The 26,869-nt window shown below is 38.5% G+C and overlaps 1 long non-coding RNA gene across 1 annotated transcript in view; it reads left to right on the top strand.

Annotated features, from left to right (window-relative positions):
• The window catches only part of LOC136863583 (uncharacterized), a 526,057-nt gene extending 502,665 nt beyond the window's left edge, over positions 1-23,392 (top strand). Inside the window, exon 3 of the long non-coding RNA XR_011017758.1 lies at positions 22,959-23,392. This is a non-coding gene — a long non-coding RNA (uncharacterized lncRNA). The remainder of the gene's footprint in view (positions 1-22,958) is intronic.
• The last annotated feature ends 3,477 nt before the right edge of the window (positions 23,393-26,869 follow it).

Raw genomic sequence — 26,869 nt, 5'->3', positions numbered from 1 at the left:
ATCCTGCTACATTAAACGTCACTTCCAACGAGGGATTTACATGGTTTCTTCAGTTATGGTACACATCGAGGGACGTCGACGAAGGAGATAAACGTGGTATCTTCACTGAACATCGCCGGTGCTGAGTTCGAGTCTTCGTCCCCACTCCGCGGAATGTTCTAGACACCGTACAGCACAACTCCAACATGTGTAAGCAGATCTTATCGCAATCTGAGTGAGTAATCACAACTGACTGACTTTTTACTAAGCACTCTGTACAGTACAGTGTTCTTACAAGTGCTGCGTGTGGATGTTAATTCATAAACTCATCGTCACTTAAAAAGTTCATATTTTGCTATAAATTCCTTTCTAAATCATTAGTTAGTTGAAGTGCTTTATTCATTTCATTCTTTCAATTTAAACAAACTGAAAGACATACTGCAAGAGTTCAAATATTTAATTTATCAAACTTTCCATGGCAAGTGTGTGTTTATTTTGTGTTTCAAAATTTAGAAAGACTGTAGGTCAGCACCTTAAAAGATGAACTGACAATTTCCAAGGTGCTAGGCAATATTGGTGTGTGTTTTGCATTTAAAATTAGAAAGACTATAGGCTATTCATGATCTATAGAAGAACAATAATTATTTTTGAAATTCTCAAGCGAACAGGCGTCAAGAAAATCATAACATAAATCTTTTCTTCTTCATTTTGGCAAATATTAACTACCAAGTTGAGTTGCAATTGCAGGGTGATATAGCTGTGGCTATTATTAATAAATTTTATAGAAAAAAGAATTACCATCTATTATTCGCCCTGCGATACTATCCGTCTCTGTACCTGCTCCAAAAACATCGGACACTACCTGAGATCCTTCCCATGCTCAAACCCCACAACCATTTCCCGGTACAATATCCTAGATGTTAATAAATATTTCAAAATATTCACCCCTTAAAAAGTATTAATTCCTCCGTTACTGTTCGACGTACAAATTCAAAATTTCACAGGTTGGTCGCTTTTACGTCCTAGGTGTTAAATAACATACGGTTTAAAACATTCAAATTCTTCCCTACGGGGTTCTAGTAAGTGGTAGATTATAAAATAAATAATCATTACCCAAAACCGTTTTAAATACGACCTGAGGACGAATTTTACAAGCCCATCTGACAATGGACTGTCCAAAATGTAAATCTTTGAATAATAACTTTCATGTTAAAGCCGTAGCGAAGCACGGGTATCTGTACCGGGTGGTACAGCTGTCCCTTTTTCAAAAATATACAAACAGCTAGGAATTAAAAGTTCTTAATACTATCTTGTTCAATATCTTACAGCAATTTTATGTGCAGTTAGTCCGATATAGACTTCCCCATACAATGCGAAAACCGTACAAGAGGCAGTAAGTGAGGCCCATCTCACAGACACTGCACTATTTTATGTAGAGGAGAGTCCAATACTCCAGTCGTTTTTACGAAATGTTACTGTACTGTACAAACCATAGCCACTCCATTAGCTGTCGGTAGAGAATTGCACATATGATTGGTTCAAGAGGCCATTTTCCTTTGACAGAGAAAGGTGGTCACGGTATCAAAGAAAACGTGATAGGTTAGGGCCAATTACAGACATGTCGATTCACCGCCATTTTCTATAGTCTCATCACATCGAAATTGATAGAAAAGCGTCTTTCACAGTATTTTATAATCTATGGCACGCAAAAGCTGTATAGCAGATGTGATAGCTTACGCCATATAATTACTACCGTTACAGCGCTCAATAAAGTAAAAAAAAACTGAACCATAAGTCTGTAGCACATTAGTAATTATACGAAGCGAGAACTTTCGCTCTCGTCGTGAATACGGAGTTGTAAGAACTAGACATCTACGCAGCAAGTAGTTGCTCGGATTTAAGCATGTTAGATGCACTTCGTTAAGTTACATGTAGCAGTGAGGGTTCGAAATCTTACTGAGTCATGCATTTTTAAAATGTTGTACACTTCTAGGTACCCTTTATGAAGACATGACTTGTCTGAAGTCTCAGATATTATTCAACGGAAGTTATAATAAACAGACATAATAATTATCGCCACGTAAGCACTGAATACGTACAAATTAATTGTGAATACCACCTGAAACATAATGTTGTACCCATTTAACCAAGTAATAGGTACATACGTCCGCCTCTGAGGTGTAGTGGTTAGCGTGATTAGCAGCCACCCCCGGAGGCACGGGATCGATTTCCGGCTCTGCCACGAAATTTTAAAAAGTGGTACGAGGGCTGGAACGGGGTCCACTCTGCCTCGGGAGGTCAACTGAGAAGAGGTGGGTTCGATTTCTACCTCAGCAATCCTTGAAGTGGTTTTCTGTGGTCTTCCACATCTCCTCCAGGCAAATGCCGGGATGGTACCTAACTAAGGCCACGGGCGCTTCCTTTCCTCTTCTTTGCCTGCCCCTTCCAATGTTTCCATCCCTCCACAAGGCCCCTGTTCAGTATAGCTGTGGAGTCTGTCTGGGAGTGGTACTGGTCCTCCTCCCAGTTTTATCCCCAACCAAAAGTTTCGCTCTCCAGGACACTGCCCTTGAGGCGGTAGAATTGGGATCCCTCGCTGAGTCCGAGGGAAAAACCGACCCTGGAGGTTAAACAGATTAAGGAGAAGAAAAAGAATAATAGATACACTACTCGTAGGGAATGGTTGCAATATCTGAGCTTAAGAGAGACATGATTCTTTAGCACGCTGTGGGGATTGCAGCATGGTAAACCTGTCTGCACATTCGAGTTCAGAACTTGTAACATACAAGATCAGTTTCGAAGCGACAGCGAAGATTGGTCCACTAGTACAGACATACGAGGCCTATTCTTCGTCGCAGCCAGCATGTGACTTTACCGACGTATTCAGAGTTCGTATCTAGCTACGAGATTTTCATCATTATTTGTATACTCTTAAGGTATTCGTAGTTAAGGTTGAACTAATTAAGGTTTAACTTCCTTAAGTCTCAAAAGTCACTTTCCACCTTTAGAAAGAAAGCATACATCAGAAAGTAATAAATACATGCAATTCTTATATGGCAAACGGCTAGAACGAATGAAAAGGCTAGGAAAACAGCAGATCTGCCACCTGGGCGACTCCCCTAAACGCAGATCAGTTGTGATTGATTGATTGATTGATTGATTGATTGATTGATTGATTGATTGATTGATTGATTGATTGATTGATTGATTGATTGATTGATTGATTGATTGATTGATTGATTGATTGATTGATTGATTGATTGATTGATTGATTGATTGATTGATTGATTGATTGATTGATTGATTGATTGATTGATTGATTGATTGATTGATTGATTGATTGATTGATTGATTGATTGATTGATTGATTGATTGATTGATTGATTGATTGAACCCACTGCACTTATTGTCACCATTATGACAAACGCATTCTACCAAACAACTGCGCACGTTCGACTCGAAGAACGACTGGACTTCATACGTGGGAGTAGGGGAGCAATAGCGGTTCTAAGCCACCACGTCAGCATTTTTCTGCTGAGTCAGCACCCGAGGTCATTGACGATGGCCAAGGTCATTGACGATGGCCAAGGTCATTGACTTTATGACGTCATGACCACGTGACCATGACGTCACATTGTTTGTAAACAAAGGCGCGTGCTTGGCCGCGTGCTTATTGACAGCTGTCAAGGTGACAGCTGCCATCTTGATGGACCCTAACCTCACTTTTAAGAACAACAGAACATCGCTAACCTCACTGCTGCCATCTTGACGGGGCTAAACCTCATTGTTGCCACCTTATGCACGTAGTGGCGCGGAATTTAAAATCCACATGCCTTTGCCAGCTGTCATGTCCTTTGAACACGTACACTTGTTTTGAACGTGGCTAACCTCAGTGCTGCCATCTTGATAGCGCCAAACCTCACTGCTACCATCTAGGAGCGCAGAATTTAAATGATCTTGACGGGACTTAGCCACGCAAACTACAGTGGAATAAGACAAGCTGCCCTTATCAACATGACCCTTCCTGACATAGCTTTTATGCAAGCTGCCCTTTATAGTTTTCATGCCAGCTCCTCTTCTCGACATGACCCTTCCCGACATAGTTTTACTGCAAGCTGCCCTTCCCGACATAGTTTTCATGCTTGCTGCACTTCTCGACAACACCCTTCCCGACATAGATTTAATGCAAGCTGCCCTTCTCGCCATGGTCCCTTCCCGACACAATTTTGGAGAGAGGATTAAGCAATCTGCCCTTCTCGACATAGTTCCTTCCCGACACCATTTTTAAAAATGTAACAGCTGTTAAGATAACAGCTTCCTCCTTCTCCTTCTCCTTCTCCTCCTCCTCCTCCTCCTCCTCCTCCTCCTCCACCGCCGAGAGGACATAGCCTCATACCTACTCCTCCAATGTGTAGACGCGGATTTTAAGGAAACATTTTACCAGATATACTTACGTTATTAAACAGTGTAGCGTACCGCTCTCCTCTTGTAACGCATAAGTGTTTTGTTTGATAAAAGGAGAGGAGGGAGCGGTAGGAGGAGGAGGATGTGGTAAGGAGAAGGTATTACTTTTTACCTCTATTGATATTTTTCTTTTCGTTTGATAAATACGTCTGAGCGGTAGGAGGAGGATGCGGTAAGGAAAAGGTAATACTTTTTACATATTCATAAATATATGGACACAGGAAGAGAAATAGATGTGTGATGATAATCTAAAATAAAACAATATACCATTTTGCATTATTTATTATCATCATCATTATTGACATCATTACTGATTTTTTTAAGTTAATCTATTATAGCATTCTGCATTAGTGATTTTGTGCATATTTGCTATTTTACAACTCGAATATAAAAAAGATTATGTAATTTCCCCTTCGTACAGATAATTATTATATGTACACTATTTACACATTGCATAACAAACACAGCTATATATTGATGTACCCCTTGGTACACTCGTAAGGGAATCACTGTTCCATACACTTTTATCATCAAATGGAATTAATGAGCATTTATTCTGCTCAGTGGTAAAAACATGATGTCTGTGTGATTGCATTCTTTTCTGCGTACAAAAAGCGGCATTTTAGTTAATAGTACATTGCGATAGTGTTGAACATGTAAATGGCTAATTACGCTTGAAAGTACGCCTTTTGTTTTTTTCACAGATTGTGAATTTTCAGTCTCATAGGCATACATTTTTGGTGCTTAAACCAATAAACTCTGTCATAACATTCATACCACATTCATCTTTTACAAGCCCTGTGACTTTCTTGTTCAGTGGTTTAATGTGAAATTGATTACAAGGCGAAAAAGAAGAAGTGTCAAAGTCTTCAGAATGGTTTCGCATTACATTGTAGACGTCTGTATTCCGAATGTGATAAATAAAACTATCTGTATCCATATACAAAAGTGTAAGATCAGTAAACTGTTGCTTCGAAAATCAATAATGAAAATCATACATTTTTAGTTTTGAAAAATCAAATATGGCCATTCCCAAATAAATTGGCTTCGCATAAACGATCTCAGTTTTTAATTGCAACAGAAATAAGGTCACGATCAATTACATGATACGATTTGAAATTTGGTTTTGAGATGAACTTACGTGATCCATACCGGCCAAACCATTGATTAATTAAATGAATGTCGCGACGATTGCGTACATTTTCCACACTTTTTTCATAGAGAGAGTTATTCATGAGTTTGAAGAACGTACTCCCAAATGTTGTTCTAGTACGTTGACGATGCTCTGTATTTTAAATCTATGTACGGTTTAAGCCATGCTTCTTGCTTAAACGCGATAATAGGATGAATACGCTCTAATTGTAAGCCGTATTCTAGGCATTGAATAAGACATTGTATGTGGATAACATACCGCTTTTTTTGGAAAAAGAGTAGCAAGCAGTTTACTATACTTTGTTGTATTATTAGGCGGAATCATTTTTTCAACGCAAAAAGAAGGTTAGAATGTGAATTATGCAGATTAGAAGGGTATGGAAGAGAAACCTCTTAACACGAATCCGCGATTAGGATTTCTAGCAGCTTGAAAAACATTAAAATGTTCAAGTTCAGCTTCTGTTAGCCATACAAAATCTTTACATGGTAATGGCTGTGACATTGCCCACACATACAGATTATTAATATCGAAACACATAAGATAAGAATCTTCTTTCTCTGAATCATAATTCTTGAGGTAGGGATTATTTGCAATGGCATGCCTGTTAACAATCGAAACAAGTCAACCACGAATTTCGCACTCAAAAAACAAAAGCATGTCGACATCTGTAAGAAGATCAAGTTTAACACCTCTAAACTTTAACATGGCATCTTACGAAAGACCGGGTGTCGTGTAGTAATAGCAAGGATCTAATCCATAAATAGTTAAACACACTTTACGAAACTTTTCAAACACATCACAGAGTAAAAGTGTATCTACCTTCAAATACAAGTCTGCATATTAACCTAATAACTGTATATGAAATGTTGACCACACATTACATGCATGCAAATAGTCTTCATTTGAAATCGATACCGTATGCTTATCATATAAGGATGAGCTTAATGATGGTGTACTACATTCACTCAATACACTTGTAAATGCAGACTGAGGAGGTAATTTTGTTTCTTCTAACGTTTGAAAGCTTTGAATATAGTCATATGGCAGAATACGTTTCCTTATACAAAGTTTAAATTGCTCAGAATCTGGAAAATAATCATGAATGTATTTCAAGTCGGCGCTTGAAAGTCCATTTACAAGTGTATCAAGTGAAAAATTCATAAATGTATAGGAATCTAGAAATCGAATACTAATATCGCCTACACGATAACTGAAAGAAATAAAGCGCTTATGATTTTGTGAAATTACAGTGAACTCTGTGCAATTTAATTGTGCAAACTCACGAACAATGAAGTGGCTGTCGTAGCCTTACAAGTTATGAAAAAAGGCAAAGAATAAATTTAAGAACACGATATAAAACGTTGTAAGAATGATGCGCAGGTCCACGATATTTTCCAATAAAGTGAAAGTGATCTCTAACCTTAACCTCTGGGAATGCAATTGGCTGCTTACAGAGGTGACATTCATCTGTTTCATTATGCAAAATCATATCATCTAATATCCGGCTCCATGGCTAAATGGTTAGCGTGCTGGCCTTTGGTCACAGGGGTCCCGGATTCAATTCCCGGCAGGGTCGGGAATTTTAACAAAAAATGGTTAATTTTGCTGGCACGGGGCTAGGTGTATGTGTCGTCTTCATCATCCTCACCATCACCACCACCACCACCACCACCACCACCACCACCACGACGCGCAGGTCGCCTACGGGAGTCAAATAAAGAAACCTGCATCTGGCAAGCCGAACTTGTCCTCGGACACTCCCGGCATTAAAAGCCATAAGCCACTTTTATATCATCTAATGTCATTTCAATTGGAACTGGATGCGAAATAACAAAATGAACGCGATGTCATACCTCTTGTAATTCATTTAACAGCCATTCAGTACTGTTTTCTCCGCGATACATCTTAATAAATGATAGAGATGAATCGTATTAACAGACAACTTTGTATGCTACAGAAAACCGAGTGTGCTTCTGTATATAATCAGTATATTGGTTCAGTCATGTCTGGTTGGCAACGATGAAAAGGTACAGTAAAACATTCGAAATCTGCATAAACAGTAAACGGAACAGATTCCTGACGATAATAATTCTCAAATTTCCTTTCAACATTTACACTATTTGGAAGAACAAGTTTTACGGCAGGGCGTGTTGCACAATCATGTAAGTCTGTAGCTAACATTTTTTTCAGTTGTAAAGTACTGCAAGCATCTGTCACATATAAACTTCTTACCTTCGTACAAAGGAAGTATGATAGACATAAAGCTGAAAATTACAGGCCAGTCAGTTTGACATGTGTTGCATTTAAGCATTGGGAAAGCATTCTTTCTGATTATATTAGACATGTTTGTGAAATTAATAACTGGATTGACAGAAGGCAGTTTGGGTTTAGGAAAGGTTATTCCACTGAAGCTCAGCTTGTATGATTTCAGCAAGATATAGCAGATATCTTGGATTCAGGAGGCCAAATGGACTGCATTGCGATTGACCTATCTAAAGTATTTGATAGGGTAGATCATGGAAGACTACTGGCAAAAATGAGTACTGTTCGACTAGAAAAAAAGAGTGACTGAATGGGTGGCTATATTTCTAGAAAATAGAACTCAGAGAATTAAAGTAGGCGAAGCTTTATCTGACCCTGTAATAATTAAGAGGGCAATTCCTCACGGCAGTATTAGTTGACCTTTATGTTTCCTTATATATATATATCAATGATATGTGTTAAGAAGTGGAATCAGAGATAAGGCTGTTTGCAGATGATGTTATTCTGTACAGAGTAATAAATAAGTTACAAGATTGTGAGCGGCTGCAGGGTGACCTCGATAGTGTTGTGAGATGGACGGTGGGCAATGGTATGATGATAAACGGGGTTAAAAGTCAGGTTGTGAGTTTCACAAATAGGAAAAGTCCTCTCAGTTTTAAATACCGCGTTGATGGGGTGAAAGTTCCTTTTGGGGTTCATTGTAAGTACGTAGGTGTTAATATAAGAAAAGACCTTCATTGGGGTAATCACATAAATTTGATTGTTAATAAAGGGTACAGATCTCTGTACATGGTTATGAGGGTATTTAGGGGTTGTAGTAAGGATGTAAAGGAGAGGGCTTATAAGGCACTGGAAAGACCCCAACTAGAGTATGGTTCCAGTGTATGGGACCCTCACCAGGATTACTTGATTCAAGAGCTTGAAAAAATCCAAGAAAAGCAGCTCGATTTGTTCTGGGTGATTTCCGACAAAAGAATAGCGTTATTAAAATGTTGCAAAGTTTGGGCTGGGAAGATTTGGGAGAAAGGAGACGAGCTGCTCGATTAAGTGGTATGTTCCGAGCTGTCAGTGGAGAGATGGCGTGGGAGGACATCAGTAGACAAATAAGTTTGAGTGGTGTCTTTAAAAGTAGGAAAGATCACAATATGAAGATAAAGATGGAATTCAAGAGGACAAATTGGGGGCAAATATTCGTTTATAGGAAGGGATGTTAGGGATTGGAATAACATACCAAGGGAGATGTTGAATAATTTCTTTGCGATCATTTAAGAAAAGGCTAGGAAAACAACAGACAGGGAATCTGCCAAATGGGCGACTGCCCTCAATGCAGATCAGTAGTGACTGATTGATTGAAAGTTGAGAGCTTAACAAACGTGAGAGGTTTGCTTAAAAGGCAGTAGTGGCTTGTGTTTTTATTGCAAGCATACAAAAGATGAATATGGTGTTGTTTTCGGGAAGAAGCTGAATAAAGTGGACCTACAATACTCCCTCCGTTGACACCGTACACAGAAAATAAAAAGTTAGGTTTGTTTTTCTCAAATTTCGAAATTTTTTAAGTCCATTGGAAAAGGAACATCGTCAAAATTTAACGTCTGTTGCAACTCAATATACATATCTTTATACTGTGAAGTTCTTGAAGGATGGTGTGTTGCTGGTTTTAATGCCATTGCAATACACCATAGAAAGCAATAGTCATCTATATTCTGAACATTGATAACAGCTCTCTTATCTACAATAACTTTCGGAAGTGCAATATAGTGTCTATCTGAATTTAACGGATCAAATTTACACACATTAATCTGAAGATGAGAAATATTTTGAAGTGCTTTATTGCTCGCACCCTCTTAAAACTTTTGAAATTTGGCAAGCAATTCGTCTACAATGTGTTCACGAAACCATTCTGAAATATTATCCGAACATAACAGTTTTGTCTTTTTCGATGAAATGTAAAAAGTTTCTTGAATTTCCGCATTATCTTTAAACTGAATGAATGAACATACAGGTGAGGTATTTAACTTAAGCGCAGTATGCGTAATCAGCAAGGAAGTGACTTTTTCTTCAATGACATTATAGATGATAATAAAGAATAATTTGGATCTGAAATATTCAATGAATTTCTTATAATACCGCTTAATATAAACTGTGTGATGAAAAACATGTATGAATACTTTCCCAATTTGCTGCCATGACAATAAAAATAAAAATAAAAAAATAAATCAAACACCTCCGTAGTCCTTTCTGTGTGTTGTGGATACGATTGAAGATAAACATAAAAAATCAAACCACCTCCCTAGTCCTTTCTCTGTGTTTTGGATACGGTTGGGGATAATATCTAAAAAGATAGATAAAATTCAAATAATAATAATAATAATAATAACAATAATAATAATAATAATAATAATAATTGTACCGGGCGGTACACCTCCGCTCCGCTAATTCAAACATTGCGCCAGTTGAAACTCCTCTACTGGAGGAAGCCGGAACTTTAACTTCCACTTTAATTCTCTAAGTTCTCAGAAGATGTCTCTACGGTAAATTTTGAAGTGTTCTGAACTATGTCAGTTTCGATGTGTATTTGTTTGCTCTGTAGTAAGAAGTGTGAACATTCTCTTCTAGATGACACCTCTTAAGAACTACAATTGTGCACCCTAGTGCGAAGTGAAGGAACCTTTTTTTTGAAGAAATTTAGTATAAGTATTTATAAGTATTCGGCAGAATGTTGTTATACATATTCCCAAGAAAGCCGGTGCTGACAGGTGTGAAAACTACCGCACCATTAGTTTAGTATCTCATGCCTGCAAAATTTTAACACGTATTATTTACAGAAGAATGGAAAAACAAGTTGAAGCTGAGTTGGGAGAAGATCAATTTGGCTTCAGGAGAAATGTAGGAACACGTGAAGCAATCCTGACTTTACGTCTGATCTTAGAGGATCGAATCAAGAAGGACAAGCCCACGTACATGGCATTCGTAGATCTAGAAAAGGCATTCGATAATGTTGATTGGAACAAGCTATTTATGATTCTGAGGATGATAGGGATCAGATACCGAGAACGAAGAATTATATACAACCTGTATAAAAATCAGTCTGCAGTGATAAGAATCGAGGGCTTTGAAAAAGAAGCAGCAATCCAGAAAGGAGTGAGGCAAGGCTGCACTTTGTCCCCTCTCCTTTTCAATGTTTACATAGAACAGGCAGTAAAGGAAATCAAAGAGAAATTTGGAAAGGGAATCACAGTCCAAGGAGAGCAAATCAAAACCTTGAGATTTGCCGAAGATATTGTTATTTTATCTGAGACTGCAGAAGATCTCGAGAAGTTGCTGAAGGGTATGGATGAAGTCTTGGGTAAGGAGTACAAGATGAAAATAAATAAGTCCAAAACAAAAGTAATGGAGTGCAGTCGAACGAAGGCAGGTGATGTAGGAAATATTAGATTAGGAAACGAAGTCTTAAAGGAAGTAGATGAATATTGTTACTTGGGTAGTAAAGTAACTAACGATGGCAGAAGTAAGGAGGACATAAAATGCAGACTAGCACAAGCAAGGAAGAGCTTCCTTAAGAAAAGAAATTTGCTCACTTCAAACATTGATATCGGAATTAGAAAGATGTTTTTGAAGACTTTCGTGTGGAGCGTGGCATTGTATGGAAGTGAAACATGGACGATAACTACCTCAGAAAGAAAGAGAATAGAAGCTTTTGAAATGTGGTGTTACAGAAGAATGCTGAAGGTGAGATGGATAGATCGAATCACGAATGAAGAGATACTGAATCGAATTGGTGAGAGGAGATAGATTTGGCTAAATTTGAAGAGAAGAAGAGATAGAATGATAGGACACATCTTAAGACACCCAGGACTTGTTCAGTTGGTTTTTGAAGGAAGTGTAGGTGGTAAGAACGGTAGGGGTAGACCAAGGTATGAATATGACAAATTTTAAACAGATTAGAGCAGATGTAGGATGCAATAGTTACGTAGAAATGAAAAGTTTAGCACAGGATAGGGTGGCATGGAGGGCTGCATCAAACCAGTCTATGGACTGATGACTCAAACACAAGTTTGTTCTTTATTAAATTTCTTTCAGCCATTGTTTAAGTTGGCAATGTTAATCATTTCTTTCCGCCAGTTTTGAAATTGGCCAATCGCAAATTTCTGTAATTAATTTTCCACCAATCCTGGTTTTCTTCTCCAGTTTTGACATGTAATCTTTTGGCCGTCCAATAAAAAGCTTATGGGCGGGTGTTATCATTCATGAAAGGTCTCGAATGTTCCACGAGGATATATAAACTGCTGATTTTTGGGTCTCCGCGCCACTTCAGTAACATCTCTCATTGTGTAATTATGTAGCAGGGGGCGGGAAGCGCCTCTTTCTTCGGGCAGCAGTTCAACCATCAGGTAATGGCCGTTTTATAACTTATTTTCTTGCTAGCTCAGCAGTTTAACCCTCGGGGCGGGTTCGAAACTTTCCTCATGTAACCTATATTTAAAATGTAAAAGACACTTGGTATAAATTCTGTTTCTTTAACTACAAATTGGGATAGAGAGTGCCTAACCCTCTCGAGCTCCCATTCATTTTGTTTTGAGGTGACTACGTTTGTATAACAGTTTCCCTTCTACTCGTAATGTCATAACATTTTTCAATCGTGTCACCTCCGTAGTATGGGATTAGCCCCTGCATAAGCGGCCTAGTGCCAAATAGGTTTTTAAAGAAGTGTATTAGGAGTGCAGTTACGCCTCCTCTCAAGTTGGTATTTTGGGGGCCATGTAATTGTCCTGTTTCTTTATTGAATAGGCCTCAGTAGGTTGGGTATTTTTACCCCTGTTTTCATGTGCTTGGAGGACAGCTTGAAGGTGGAGTTTGGTGTGGCCTTTGATAGGCTTGAACTTTGAGAGCGGGTTGCTCTTTCTTAAATTTGGTTTCTGTGTGCCTCGAGCAGGCTTTACTGAGTAATAGGGAGCAAGTGCTCCTGGGCATGATTGGGGTTTTCTGCCCCTTTGTCAAACTTTATATTTGGGTAAAGTTGGGCTAATTGCTCAAGAATTGTGTGTCTGGGTCTCGGAGCCCAAATCCTGTAACAACCGTAATTGTATATTCTTGATTTGTTGCTAGGCTACTGAGTACCTGTTATATTTGTTATTTCTTGATCTTGAACAAAAAATATAACCTTGTTAAATTTTAAATAGACTTTAATTTCGTATATTGAGACCTATTCATCCCAGCTCCTTCTTTCACCTCTGCTGATCCACCAAACCACGGCAATAATAATAATAATAATAATAATAATATTAATAATAATAATAATAATAATAATCATAATAATTTTTAAAAATCAAACTTTAATTTTTAGATTACTGTTGCAAATCAAGCCGCAAGATAACAATCACTGATGATAGAGTAGACAGTAGATAACAACACCCTCTGAGATGTAGCAGCAAACCACCTCTCCAGTCCTTCCTGCGTTTGGATACGGGCCCTTTCTGAGATGTAGCAGTGAACCGCCTCCCTACTCTTTTTTGTGTGTTGTGGATACGACTGGAGATAATATCTAAAAAGAAATATAAACATGAAGTAATAATACTAATAATAATAATAATCATAATTTTTTAAACAAACTTACTTTTTTCAGATTAATGATGAAAATCAAGCCGCAAGATAACAGTCACCGACAATAGAGTAGACAGCAGATATCAACTCTTTCTGAGCAAACCACCTCCCTTGTCCTTCCTGCGTCATTGTTAATGATGATTTCTTAAAAGAGAAAAAAATCGTAAATATATCATTTTACTGTTTAAATAAGTTTATTTTTACAGACAGTACACATGCACGCTAACCTTGTTGCGAAAGCTGCTTCGTAAGAGAGGGGGAAGAATTGTTTGTCTGCTTATATACCGGCGTATCGATCAAAGTTCATTATCTGTCTGCATTTGTTTACTACACTGCAAGCTTCTGCTTGCATGACGTTGACATGTGACACCGCACGTGACGTTCAAAGTTCAAATATCGGTCAGCATTTTTTTGCTTCACAGCAAGATTTTTGCCTGCACGTCACAGATAATACTTTAATATTATAGCATACACCTCGGCGACCACTGCTCAAACCCGGGATTTAACACTCTCAGCGCCCTAAGAGCATGTAGTTGACGACTACGAAGCACATAGCTGAGTCTGTAGGTTAGTGACTGTGGGGTTCGAACCCGCTACAGGTTAATACACGCAGTGGAGGCAACCGTGGTCTTAATTAACATACAGCTCCAGCATTTTGAATGCTTTATCAAGGGCATCTGTCCGTAAAACATAGTCCTGTGTAGTTGTTGCAGGTCTTCGGAGAGATAATATTTTATCTGTTAGTTATTTTCTCTAAACTGACGCTCTAAAGGTATGTAGTTGACGACTACAGGGCACATAGCTGAGTCTGTAGGTTATCGACTACAACAGTGGGGTTCACACCCACTACAAGGTGATAGTCTACGCGCAGAGCGACTACATCAGTGGGGGTTCGAACCCGCTACAAGCTGATAGCTACGCGCAGTAGAAGCGACCGTAGTCTTGATTAAGATATAGCATCAGCATTTTGCCTGCTGTAAGAAGGGCATCTGTCCGTAAAACATAGCCCTGTGTAGTTGTTGCAGGTCCTCGGAGGGATAATATTTTTTATCTGTTAGTTTTTTTTCTAAACTGACGCCCCTAAAGGCATGTAGTTGACGACTACAAGACACATAGCTGAGTCTGTAAGTTAGCGACTACAACAGTGGGAATTCGAACCCGCTACAAGCTGATAACTACGCGCAGTAGAAGCGACCGTAGTCCTAATTAAGATATAGCACCAGCATCTTGCCTGCTGTGAAACAAAATGATAACGAGAAGGGCATCTGTCCGTAAAACATAGCCCTGTGTAGTTGTTGCAGGTCTTCGGTGGGATAATATTTTATCTGTTAGTTATTTTTCTAAACTGACGCTGTAAGGGCACGTAGTTGACGACTACAGGGCACATAGCTGAGTCTGTAGGTTAGCGAATACAACAGTGGGGTTCGAACCCCACTATTCTCGAATGCAAGCTAATAGCTACGTGCAGTAGAAGCGATCGTGGTCTTAACAAAGGTACAGCCCCAGCATTTGACTGATAAGAATCCATGGAAACCTATCTTCATGGCTGCCGACAGTAGGATTCGAACCCGCTACAAGGTGTTAGCTACGTGACCCAAACCGCGCAGTGGAAGCGACCGTGATCTTAATTAAGATACACCCGCAGCATTTTCCTGGTGTGAAAATGAGAAACCATGGAAACCTATCTTCATGGCTGCCGACAGTGAGTTCGACCCCGCTGCAATCCGAGAGCTACGTGCCGTAAACCACGCAGTAGAAGCGGCCATGATCTTAATTAAGGTACAGCCGCAGCATTTGCTTGATGATAACGCAGGGAAACCTATTTTCAGGGCTGCTGACAGTAGGGTTCGAACCCACTACAAGCTGATAGCTACGTGTCGCAAACCACGCAGTAGAAGCGACCATGATCTTAATTATGGCACAGCCGCAGCATTGCTTGATAAAAAATAAGAAACCACGGAAACCTATCTTCAGGGCTGCCGACAGTAGAGTCCGAACACGCTACAAGCTGATGTCGCAAACCACGCAGTGGAAGCGACCGTGATCTTAATTAAGGTACATCCCCCAGCATTTGCTTGATAAAAAATAAGAAACCACGGAAACTTATCTTCTAGACTTATGACAATCACACTGCATCGTAAAAACGTAGATAATAAAACTACACGCACATACACACGCATACACAAGTGCTCCTATGATAAGAGGTCATAGATTCACTTGGTTTTCGAACGCATTGCGGTGTTCGGTAAAATCAATAATCACCACCACTATCACACTGCACTGTACAAATTTAAATAACAAAATTACACGCACGCATACACTTACCTGGGATTAACAACACTTACATATTTAAAGAGAAAAATAATCATGATTATAATTATTTTTGCAATTAGTAAAGAAGAACAGAACTGCATTTATCACACTGTACAATCGAAGTGAACATTTGCTCATAGCAAGCTAGCCGCACGCTTCACTAACAGGAAACGGCGTGTTAAATTACTGTGGATGCAGCAATGCTCACTGTGTCTGTACATGCACTAACTGTTCGTCGTGCCTCACAGAGGAATAATGTAAAAATTTATTCACATAATGCTCCATCGTGATTATATTATTAACTTTTAGGCCTGCATAATAAATTCTGTTACCACAACGTTATCTGAGTACAACTCGACCGTAACATATTCATAAATGTATTTATCTACTTTGACGGCCTGGGGGCGATTGCGCAAAATGGTGGCTACATCGATTTTCGTTGTGCTATCGGGTTGGGACCGTTAAAAACGACAGACTCTTCGATGAAAGTAGGCTACCTTGATAAATATACAGCGTTGCAGTTTAATAGGTCTCCCGGGGGTTCAAATCCTGCATATTCGACCGTGACATATTCATAAATGTACTTTTCTACTTTCGCGGCCTAGGGGCGATTGCGCAAAATCGTGGCTATACCCATCTTCCTTGTGCTACAGGGCTGAGTCCGTTAAAAGGCAGGCCCTCCGATGAGAGTAGACTAGGCCTTATTATCACATCAGGCAAATGCTGGGGATGAGTATAGAAGCAGCTTTGGTCTGTAATTCATAGGGCTGCGGATTCTAGGTTTAGCTCGGAGACTAGGTGGTTTTTTATCTTATTGCACTTCTCTACGTACACGCAATATTGAATACATCTAGGAAGAACGTACGGTCATACAACGTTCTTACTCTCCGGGGTTTAAATCCATAGCGGGATAATAGTCACAAATCGAAGTCGGACCCTAACGGCCTAGGGAGTAATGCACGAGATAGCAGCTATATCTATCTTCTTTGTGCTACCAGGCTGACACTGTAAAAAGGCAGACCCTCCGATGAGAGTAGGCTAGGCCCCTATTATTACATCTGGCAAATGCTAGGGATGAGTATAAAAGCAGCTATGGTCTGTAATTTAGGAGGCTGCGGGTTCTAGGTTTAGCTCAGAAACTAGGTGTCTTTTATCTGATTGCAATTCTCTTCGTACACGCAATATATCTAGGAAGAACATCCGGTCATACAACGTTTCAGTTATCAATTCTATACTTCAAATGTTACAATCAAACATTCAGTGTTCTAAACACCTGATGTAAAAGTCGACTGAAATATGTACTGAAAGATAACAACAGTAAGTTCCATGTCCTCTATAACACGATTAAACCTAAGGGGATTAGTTTTATTCATGGCTAAGAGGCTGCTTTGGTGAGGGCTGCGAGTTCTATCAGACCGAAAGTTTAGCTCGGGGACTGCATATTTCTTTATCATATCTCTAAAGATAGTTTCCTATTATCATATCAGCCAAATGTTGGGGATAGGTATAGAAGCAGCTTTTGGTCTGTGATTCAGAGGGCCGTGGGTTCTAAGTTTAGCTCGGAGACTAGGTGTTTTATATCTTATTACACTTCTCTTCGTACACGCAATATTGAATACATCTAGAAAGAGCATCAGGTCAAAGACAACTAAAAGGGATTCTCAAATTGAGTAAACACCTGCCTGTCGTAACGACTAAAAGGGGTGCTCCTATCTTGAGAACACATCCTGCCTGTCGTTGAGCATCTTATCTTGCGACCACCTACAGTATTCCCTACCTTGTGTAAAAGACGACTAAAAGGGATTCACAACTTGAGTACCCCCGTGCCATAACGCCTTCGCAAAATTTCATGTCGAGAAGGGCAGTTTGCTTAATCCTCTCTCCAAAATGATATCGGGAAGGAACTATGTCGAGTAGGGCAGCTTGATTAATCCTTTCTCCAAAATAGTGTCGGAAAGAGATCATGTTGAGAAGGGCTGCTTGCTTTAACATTATGTCGGGAAGGGACATGTCGAGAAGGGCAGCTTGCATGGAAACTACGTCGGGAAGGGTCTTGTCGAGAAGGGCAGCCTGCATAAAAACTATGTCGGGAAGGATCCTGAAGGGTCTTGTCGAGAAGGGCAGCTTGCATGATAACAACGTCGAAAAGGGTCTTGTCAAGAAGGGCAGCTTGCATGAAAACTATGTCGGGAAGGGTCTTGTCGAGAAGGGCAGCTAGCATAAAAACTATGTTGGGGAAGGATCTTTTCGAGAGGGTTAGCTCGGGAAGGGTCATGTTGAGAAGGGCAGCTTGCATGAAAATTACTTTAGGAAGGGTCTTGTCGAAAACGGCAACTTACATTATAACAACGTGGAGAAGGGTCTTGTCAAGAAGGGCAGCTTGCATGAAAACTATGTCGGAAAGGGTGTTGTCGAGAAGGGCAGCTTACATGAAAACTATGTCGAGAAGGGTCTTGCCGAGAAGGGCAGTTTGTCTTGAAACTTAGACCCCTCGAAGATGGTAACGGGAAGGGACATGTTAAGAAGGGCAGCTAGTATTAAAGCTCTGAGGTTAGATCCCCTGGCTTTACGATCGCTCAAGAAAATTCCGCAGCGTGGCTAAGTCGTGTTAAGTTCGTTTAAATTCCGCTCTCCTAGATGGTAGCAGTGAGGTTTGGCGCTGTCAAGATGGTAGCACTGAGGTCAGCCACGTTCATATGTATAAATCCCGCGTCCACGTGCTCAAAGAACCTGACAGCTGTTAAAAGCATGTGGATTTTAAATTTCGCTCCCCCTTACATGCTTAAGATGGCAACAGTGAGGTTTGGGTCTGTTAAGATGGCAGCAGTGAGGTTAGCCACGTTGAAAACAAGTGCACGTGGTTAGGACTTGACAGGTGTCAAAAAGCACGTGGATTTTAAATTCTGCGCCCTCCACGTGGTTAAGATGGCAACAGTGAGGTTAGGACTGTTAAGATGGCCGCACTGAGGTTAGTCACGTTTACTTGTTTAAAAACAATGCCCGCGTGGTTAGGACCTGGCAGCTGTCAAAAGCACACGGATTTTAAATTCCGCGCTCCTACATGCATAAGGTAGCAAAAATGTTTCACCCTGTTAAGATGGTTGCAGCATGGCTAGCCACGTTCACTTGTTAAAAATCCCGCGCCCACGTGGATTGGACGTGTCATCTTGACAGCTTTCCAAAGCACATGGATTTTAAATTGCCCAACCCCACGTGCATAAGGTGGCAACAGTGAGGTTTACCCCCGTCAAGATGGCAGCAGTGAGGTTAGCGGTGCTCTGTTGTCCTTAAAAGTGAGGTTAGAGTTCGTCAAGATGACAGCTGTTGAGTTGACAGCTATCAAAAAGCACTTGGATAAGCACGTGGCTTTGTTTACAAACAAGAGCACGTGTTCGTGACGTCACGGTCACGTGGTCACGAAGTCATGGGGTAGATGACCTTCGGTCCTGACTCAGCAGAAAAATGCTAACGAGGTGACTCAGAACCGCTATTGCTCCCCTACTCGTGGGGCACATGAAATAGGACATTATAATCTTTGCAGCAAAATGCAGGCAGGCTCCACCACATACGCTGCATCAAGCAAGAATGACACGCCTCTACCGTACTCAGATAAGCTTTCACGAAGGAGGTGGTGATTTTTAACACAACAGAGCACCTGCAACGTGAGAACTGATTATGATTTAGATTTGTCTTCAACGACGCGACTCACACGAACATTCAAGAACGAAATAAAAAAATCGTCAAATACGGGACTTGAACCTCCGACTAACGAGCACCGCTTTCCTTTTCTAACTTCGAGCACGCTCGGATATCACGAGCTGTCGTTTACCAGCGTCATATGAACACTACTTCTAGTCATTTGCCATCATATTCTGTGTACATGAAATTTCTGCGATACAGAATTTTCACGATTCTTTACAATCATTCGGTATTTTATCGTTAATGCTGATTTCGTTGACAAGAATAAACGAATTATAGAAAGCGAAGTAAGACCAGACATCGCTGTGAGTAGCCAAGGTCAATGTTTTTAGGTTACGCTATAATCTGCGGGTTGGATAAAACTGAGTGAATAGGGGCAGCTGTACCACTCGGTATGTTTAATACAACATGTCCCGACTGACTGACTGACTGACTGACTGACTGATTCATCATCGCCGAGCCAAAACGACCGGACATATAGAAATGAAATGTTGGGCATACATTTATATTAGAGTATAGGTGCCCACTAAGGGAGTGTTTTTGGATATTCCATGGCTAAGGGGATGAAAAGTGGGGTGAATTGTTTAAATGAACATAAACTCAAAACCTTAACAGGTTATTGATGTAAAAATTGGTATTTGGAATCTCCTTTAAAAATAAAGAAACATGATATTTTGTTTTGGGAAAATCCCCTTAAGGGGGTGGAAAAGGTGAAAATGGAGTGAATGCCTTTTGTGAGGATACTTATATCTCAAAAACTGAAGATGTTACAGTCATGAAAATTTGTATTTGAAATCTCCTTTAAAAATAAGGAAACACGCATACTTTTGTTTTTGGGAAGTCTACTTAAGGGGTGGTGAACAGGAGTGAAAATGGGGGTGAAATTTTAAAATGAGTGTATCTAAAGTATATCTTAAATACTTAACACGTTACAGACGTGAAAATGATATTTGGAATCTCCTTTAAAAGTAAAGGAACACGCATAATTTGTTTTGTTAAAATCCACTTAAGGGGACGTGAAAAAGAGAGTGAATTTTTAAAATGAGCATATCCGCAGTATATCTCAAAAACGTAACATGTTTCAGACGTCAAAATTGGTATGTTTAATCTCTTATAAAAATTAAACACGTATTTTTGTGTTCGGAAAGAACGCTTACGTGGGGGTAAAAAGGACTGAAAAAGGGGTTGAATTATTTTATTAGGATACTGATATCTCAAAAACTGAAGATTTTACAGACATTAACACTTACAGTTGGAATCTTCTTTAAAAATAAATAAACACGTATTATTTTATTATCGGAAGCTAACTTTGGATGGGGGGGTGAAAGAATTGAAAAATTAATTGAATTCCTTTTATGAGGATATTTATGTCTCAATAAATAAAGAGTTTACAGACGTGAAAAATAGTATTTGTTATAAAGAAACACGTAGACTATACTTGTGTTCTCGGAAAATCCACTTGAGGGTGAAAGAATAGAAAAAAATTGTTGTATTCTTTGTATGAGGATACTTAGGTCTATACCTCAAAAACTAAAGATGTTGCCGACGTGAAAATTGGCATTTGGAATCTTATTTGAAAATAAAGAAACACGCACTTGGGGGGGTGTGATCAATTTAGGGGGTGAAACAGAGTTGAAATATTTTTATGGAGATACTGATAACTCAAACACTGAAGATTTTCCAGTCGTGAAAATTGGTATTTGGAAGCCTTATAAATAAAGGAACATATATTTATGATCCACTTAAGCGGAGTGGGGGGGCTGGGGTTTGAGAAGAAGTGAAGAATGGGGTGAATTATTTTTATTGGGATACTTGCATCTCAAAAACTGATGTTGCAGATGTAGTAATTGGTATTTGGTTGCAATCTCCTTTAAAAATAAAGAAACTCGTATTTTTATTTTCGGAAATTCTATTAAAGCGGGGTTAAAAGGATTGAAAAAGGGGTCGAATTCTTTTTATGGGGATAATTATATCTCGAAAACGGATGTTATAGACGTTAAAACTGGTATTTGGAAAACCCGAATTTTTTAATATCCACTTAAGGGGGTGAAAATAAGTGAAAAAGGAGTTGATTTTTATGAGGATATATCTCAAAAACTGAAGATGTAACAGACGCGAAAATTGGTATTTGGAATCTCCTCTAAAAATAAAGAAACACGTATTTTTTGTTTTGAAGAAGCCACTTAAGGGGGTAAAGGTGAAATGAAATGAAGAAGGGGTTGAATTATTTTTATGAGGAAACTTATATTTCAAAATCCGAAGATGTTACAGACGTGAAAATTGGTACTTCGAATTTCCTTTAAAAATAAACAAACACGTATCTTCTTTCTTCGGAAAATACACTTAAGGGAGAAGTGCTGTTATAGGGAAAGAATTATTATTATTATTATTATTATTATTATTATTATTATTATTATTATTATTATTATTATTATTATTATTATTATTATTATTATTATTATTATGCCGATACCTACCTCATAAACTGCAGATGTTGCGGACGTTTATAAAAGGAAACGTATTTTTATTTCGACTTGAGAGTGGGCTGTTTCTGACATGGACAGTTCTATGTCGCTTGATCCAGAGTTAGCTCTGCCAGTAGCCTGGTCAATTTAGCCCAAAAAGGCAATACCACACGTAGTTTGCAAAGAGATATTGGAATAAATGAACATACATCTTTCGGTGAGTTTTTATGCTTTGGAAATTTTCAGAAAATGCATTAGTGCAGTAGCGAGGAATGATTACTTTTATCAAATTACGAAATCCACGTCGAGCAAGGCCGCGGGTAGCAGCTAGTTATGTATATATACATATATCTTTCATTGGTCGATGGGTGAGCGCGGGGCTAATGTTTTACTTTGTACTCCGTATAAAACGATATTAAACTGAGCTAAACTGTTGAGTCTTGATACAAGTGCTTGTAGGGATTTAAAGAGTGGGAAAACGTGGCCTTCAACTGCAGTCAAAACCTGTTTCTGTGAAAAGTGCCGTTAAAGTGAGCGCAGTATTTGTTTTCTTTCATCTTTATACAGAATGAGGAATTTTGATGTGTATCACACTTGCATTCTAACAACGAACATATGGAAACGTAGTTAAGCTTCTTAAAACAAATGTTAATATGATTTATACAGTTAAATAACGTACCTCTATTAGCAACTTATATATACATTATCAGTGCTGTTAGCTTAACAAATGAAGATCATTCAGCAGATGAAAAATGTGTGCATGTGTTATTTACAAATAAAAAGCGCTCATATTCAGGATACATCAAACATCGCGCCGTCTCAGAATGCTTAGTTTTCTCTTTGGAACGGTAAAGCAGATATTTCAGTTTCATTTAGCTAATGCTAGCCCAGTATCACAATAAAATAAATAAACGCGACTGTAGTGAGTATTGTAGAGTATAGTCTCTGATAACACCCTCTACTTATTGATGCCAACAGAAGAAATGTGCACAATAATTTAGGAAAGATCTCTTTTGTTGCAGGATGTCCACGATTCCGGCTACACCATGGTCTTCTTCCAATGGTTCCGTCATGAATCTACAGCCTGAGCAAACAGCAAAGATCCTGGCTATGCACCGCAATAGTCAGAGCAATGCTGTTGTGTACATTGTGGTTGTCCTGCTGTTGTATGCCACGGCGCTGGTAGTTATCATGGTGCGTTATTTGCGCCGCGAGAGGGATGAGTCACGTCTCTCTTACCTCTACCACGAGTTTCTTCGTATGGAGCTGTTCCGCCGTCGCAAGAAGACCCCTAGCCCACCTCACGTGATAGTCACTATTGCTCCAAAGAGCGACATAGACACAGGACACACGGAAGCCATCACCCATGTGTAGATAACCATGAAGACTTCAAGGATCCCAGTATCTTTCTAAAAGCCTGAACGCGACTTTTCTATGTCGTGTAAAAAGCATATAAAAATGTTATTTCTGTTACTAACGGTGTATTTATCTTAATTGGAGGTTCCCTTCCCTGTGTAGCTAAAACGTGGGTCCACAGCTAAACGAATCCCTCATCAAAATATTTGTGAAACTTTGTTTCGTTTGAGTGTGATGTAATCTAGTTTGTACGGAGATATGAACAACCGTCCCTCCCTAAAAGCTGTTAGCATGACGGTCAGTGATATTATTACTGGCGCTGTCGGTCGTAATCAAACTTCATGCATCTACCAAAGACTAAGGTAGCTGTAGCTCAAAAGTATAATTAACATAAAATCAAATTAGATGGAAGAAACTTTCTAAGTATTTTTATATGGCTGTGTTTAGTAAACAAAAATAAGTTGATATACAGTAAATGCACGTAGCATATCGTCTAAATACCGTATTTTATATCTAGAAAGAATGTATGAATACCATCCAGGCCAGAAATATCTGCCTATCTCTAACGTACTCCTTTTGCAGGAGTGAAGAAAATGACAGTGCATCACACCTTTAAGTCTAACTCCAAAAGAGAGTTTCGGGCGACGAATTTACTTTCGTTATTGAAAATCCTGTAAATTGAAAACAAATCATTCAATTTTCCTTCTTATTAAATAAAATATCCCGATAATTGACAATGTATTGCTCCAACAGTGCTTTCTCTAACGCTATCAGTCCATTGTAATATTTTAGAAGAAGACCTCTACGGGGACTTCTCGCCCACCCTGTACATTCTTCTAGAGTTGTCATTTGGATAAACATTCGCATTATAAACACAATCAAAATTATTTGTCGTAGAAGGTACAAGCAAATCTCCCATTGTATATTCAGAAACGCTAGTCAAATCCAGTCAACAGATACATACACACTTGATTCCTACACACTTTGGAAACGGTCATAAACTTCTGTCTATTCACTAATCTTGGAAATTGTAAGATTTTATCATTATAGAACCGGACTGCAAGCCATCCTGTTACAAGTAAATTATGATCATCGTATGGCCTCTGTCTTACAAGATCAACCTGAGAGATTATATCTGTATTCGCTAAATTTGTCATATTCTAACTCAGTTACTAAATTTATTTCAGTATGCTTTCGTACATTTCTTTTACATTCCATCATTACCATATGATTTAATTAATCAAACATAAACAGCTTAACTAGGTTCCGAAGGAATTTCAAATGATTTTATTTGTGGTATATTTGAACACGGATGAATTAATAGCACAGGCGAAATAAATGTTTATGCCCACCTGACAGTGTTATGATAAAAATATGAAGGTAATGTGTAGGCATGCATTATCAATCCAATAAATGCTTATTCCTTGTAATATTAACTACAATTTTTCCATTCCTAGCTTTGAATTTTCCGAGAATTTCATTTTCCATCTTTTTTACGGACGTGTAACATTAATTTGGGGCTACCTTCAGGTACATTTTAACAAGGTTAAATTTTACTTTCACTCGTCGAATCATCTTCTTCGAGCTTGTAGGAAACGAATATATATATATATATATATATATATATATATATATTAAAAATTATTGAATTTTGCTGCAATTAACATTTTTCGTTTTGAGAAAAGTAATTGTCCAAAAGTACATGCTACTCGCAAGCATATTCTTTGTAACTAACAGCGTATATAGCACATGTAACACCCACAAGCAGGGACTTAACAAAGCAATAAGGAGATCATTTTATATAACTTTAAGACTTTTACGTTTTATTACTATTATTATTTCCGGGATTTTTTGCCATATTATTATCCCTCTCATTTAACATCCCTATGCTTCCAATTGTGCCTGTGTAGAATGTCAAACATATATGAATGACATTAAAATCAACAGGAAGTTCAAGAATTTCCTTTCATGACTACAACACATACAACATGCAATATGAATCGTTGATTAGAGTTCGTTCAATTGTCTCCTTCAGATACTTGTTTTTTTACATGGCGCGTTGCCATTGAAATGCACTACTTCTATGAAACATTTCTGGAAAATTAGTTAAAATCCGTAAACTTACGATACTCATCGTATGGTGTAAGCTAAGACGTTTATCACGTTTGCAACATCATAAGTTCTTAACGAGAAGAATTACATTTACATCAGCAAACAAGTACTTCGGCTAAACCATCATTTCAACATTCAAGAATGAAATTGTATCAAAACTTCCAACATACTGTTAGCTTAACGATCTCCTAAAGAGATAACCATTAGTAATAGAATTAGTGTAGTCTATAATTTAGAACATCAAATGCAAGCATCCCCTGCAGGCCTTGTCACTATGAAGAAAAGATATGGCATGATAATAAATTCATATGACCACAATTATCCACACTATTGTAGATTAAGCTCATAATTAAAATGATATATTTTCTATCCTTACTTGTATTTTCGTCAGAGCATACAAAAATACGTACGCATATTCGATCAAGACTCTAAACATTAGGCCTGCAGTTACTCATACAGTTCAGAGTAGTAAGCAGACTCAATAAATTTATCTTCTTAACCTTTCAACGACAGACGTAACCTGCAGTGATCAGTACATCTTTTTGATGGACAACGTCTAGGACACGGATATTTGCATAAATATTGTTGATGACTGAAAAACTCAAATCCCTTCTTAGACAATAATACCGGATAGAGGTTGACTAGGTTGTTAAAAGACACAGTCCATACAGAAACAAAAGGAGAATATCAACATTTGGTTCATTTATTTTTATAAGTTTTTATTAAAGGAAGCAAAGACATACAGAAACAAACGTAATTCTCATAAACTTAATGCTATTTCTATTATACATTTCAGAATAAATATTTTAAATATGACGTTAAATGCGGACTGCCATTTTCATCTTATGAAAGTGAAGGCATCTGACGTGGCATGAGTAAGAAAGAAATACTTCAGATTAAAGGTGTGCTTATTATAGCTAATATTGGTAATTATTCAAGCTTTTCGGTGCAAGTTGTTGGAGGAATTATCAGCGCGTGATCCTCCACTCGACTATGCAAACCAACTTGCCTAAAATCTGTGAATGAACCATCGCATTTAACTTATGATCTTAATATTATGTAACCAACATCATTGTGTACTGCAAGAGAAGTTATTATACTCCTATATGAAACCACTTGGATGCCGGTAATGTTGCGAAGAACACCTTCGATTTTAGCATTAGATGTTAACAGCTAGAGGTACATAAATTTCTTTAATTGCAATACATTCTGAAATGGAGCTGAGAAGATTTCTTATCCACTACGTTTGATTGATATTGTTAAGAAATTCTTCGAGTAACATTAAAAACTAAAATAACTATCTAAGCCAGCGCCTTCCAGGAAAACAGTTCAACTCAAGCAGCAACGATAAATAACGTAAATCTACTCACCATGACAATATGACGACCTTTGAACAATATAACAACTTAGTGTAGACTTCTCAAGAACCGCCGGCCATAACAATAATAATAATTTCGTGTGGCTA

Source organism: Anabrus simplex, chromosome 2 (assembly GCF_040414725.1).
Source record: "Anabrus simplex isolate iqAnaSimp1 chromosome 2, ASM4041472v1, whole genome shotgun sequence".
NCBI lineage: Eukaryota > Metazoa > Arthropoda > Insecta > Orthoptera > Tettigoniidae > Anabrus > Anabrus simplex.
The sequence above is the reverse complement of the archived record's forward strand: the minus strand, read 5'-3'. Positions and strand labels throughout refer to the sequence as shown.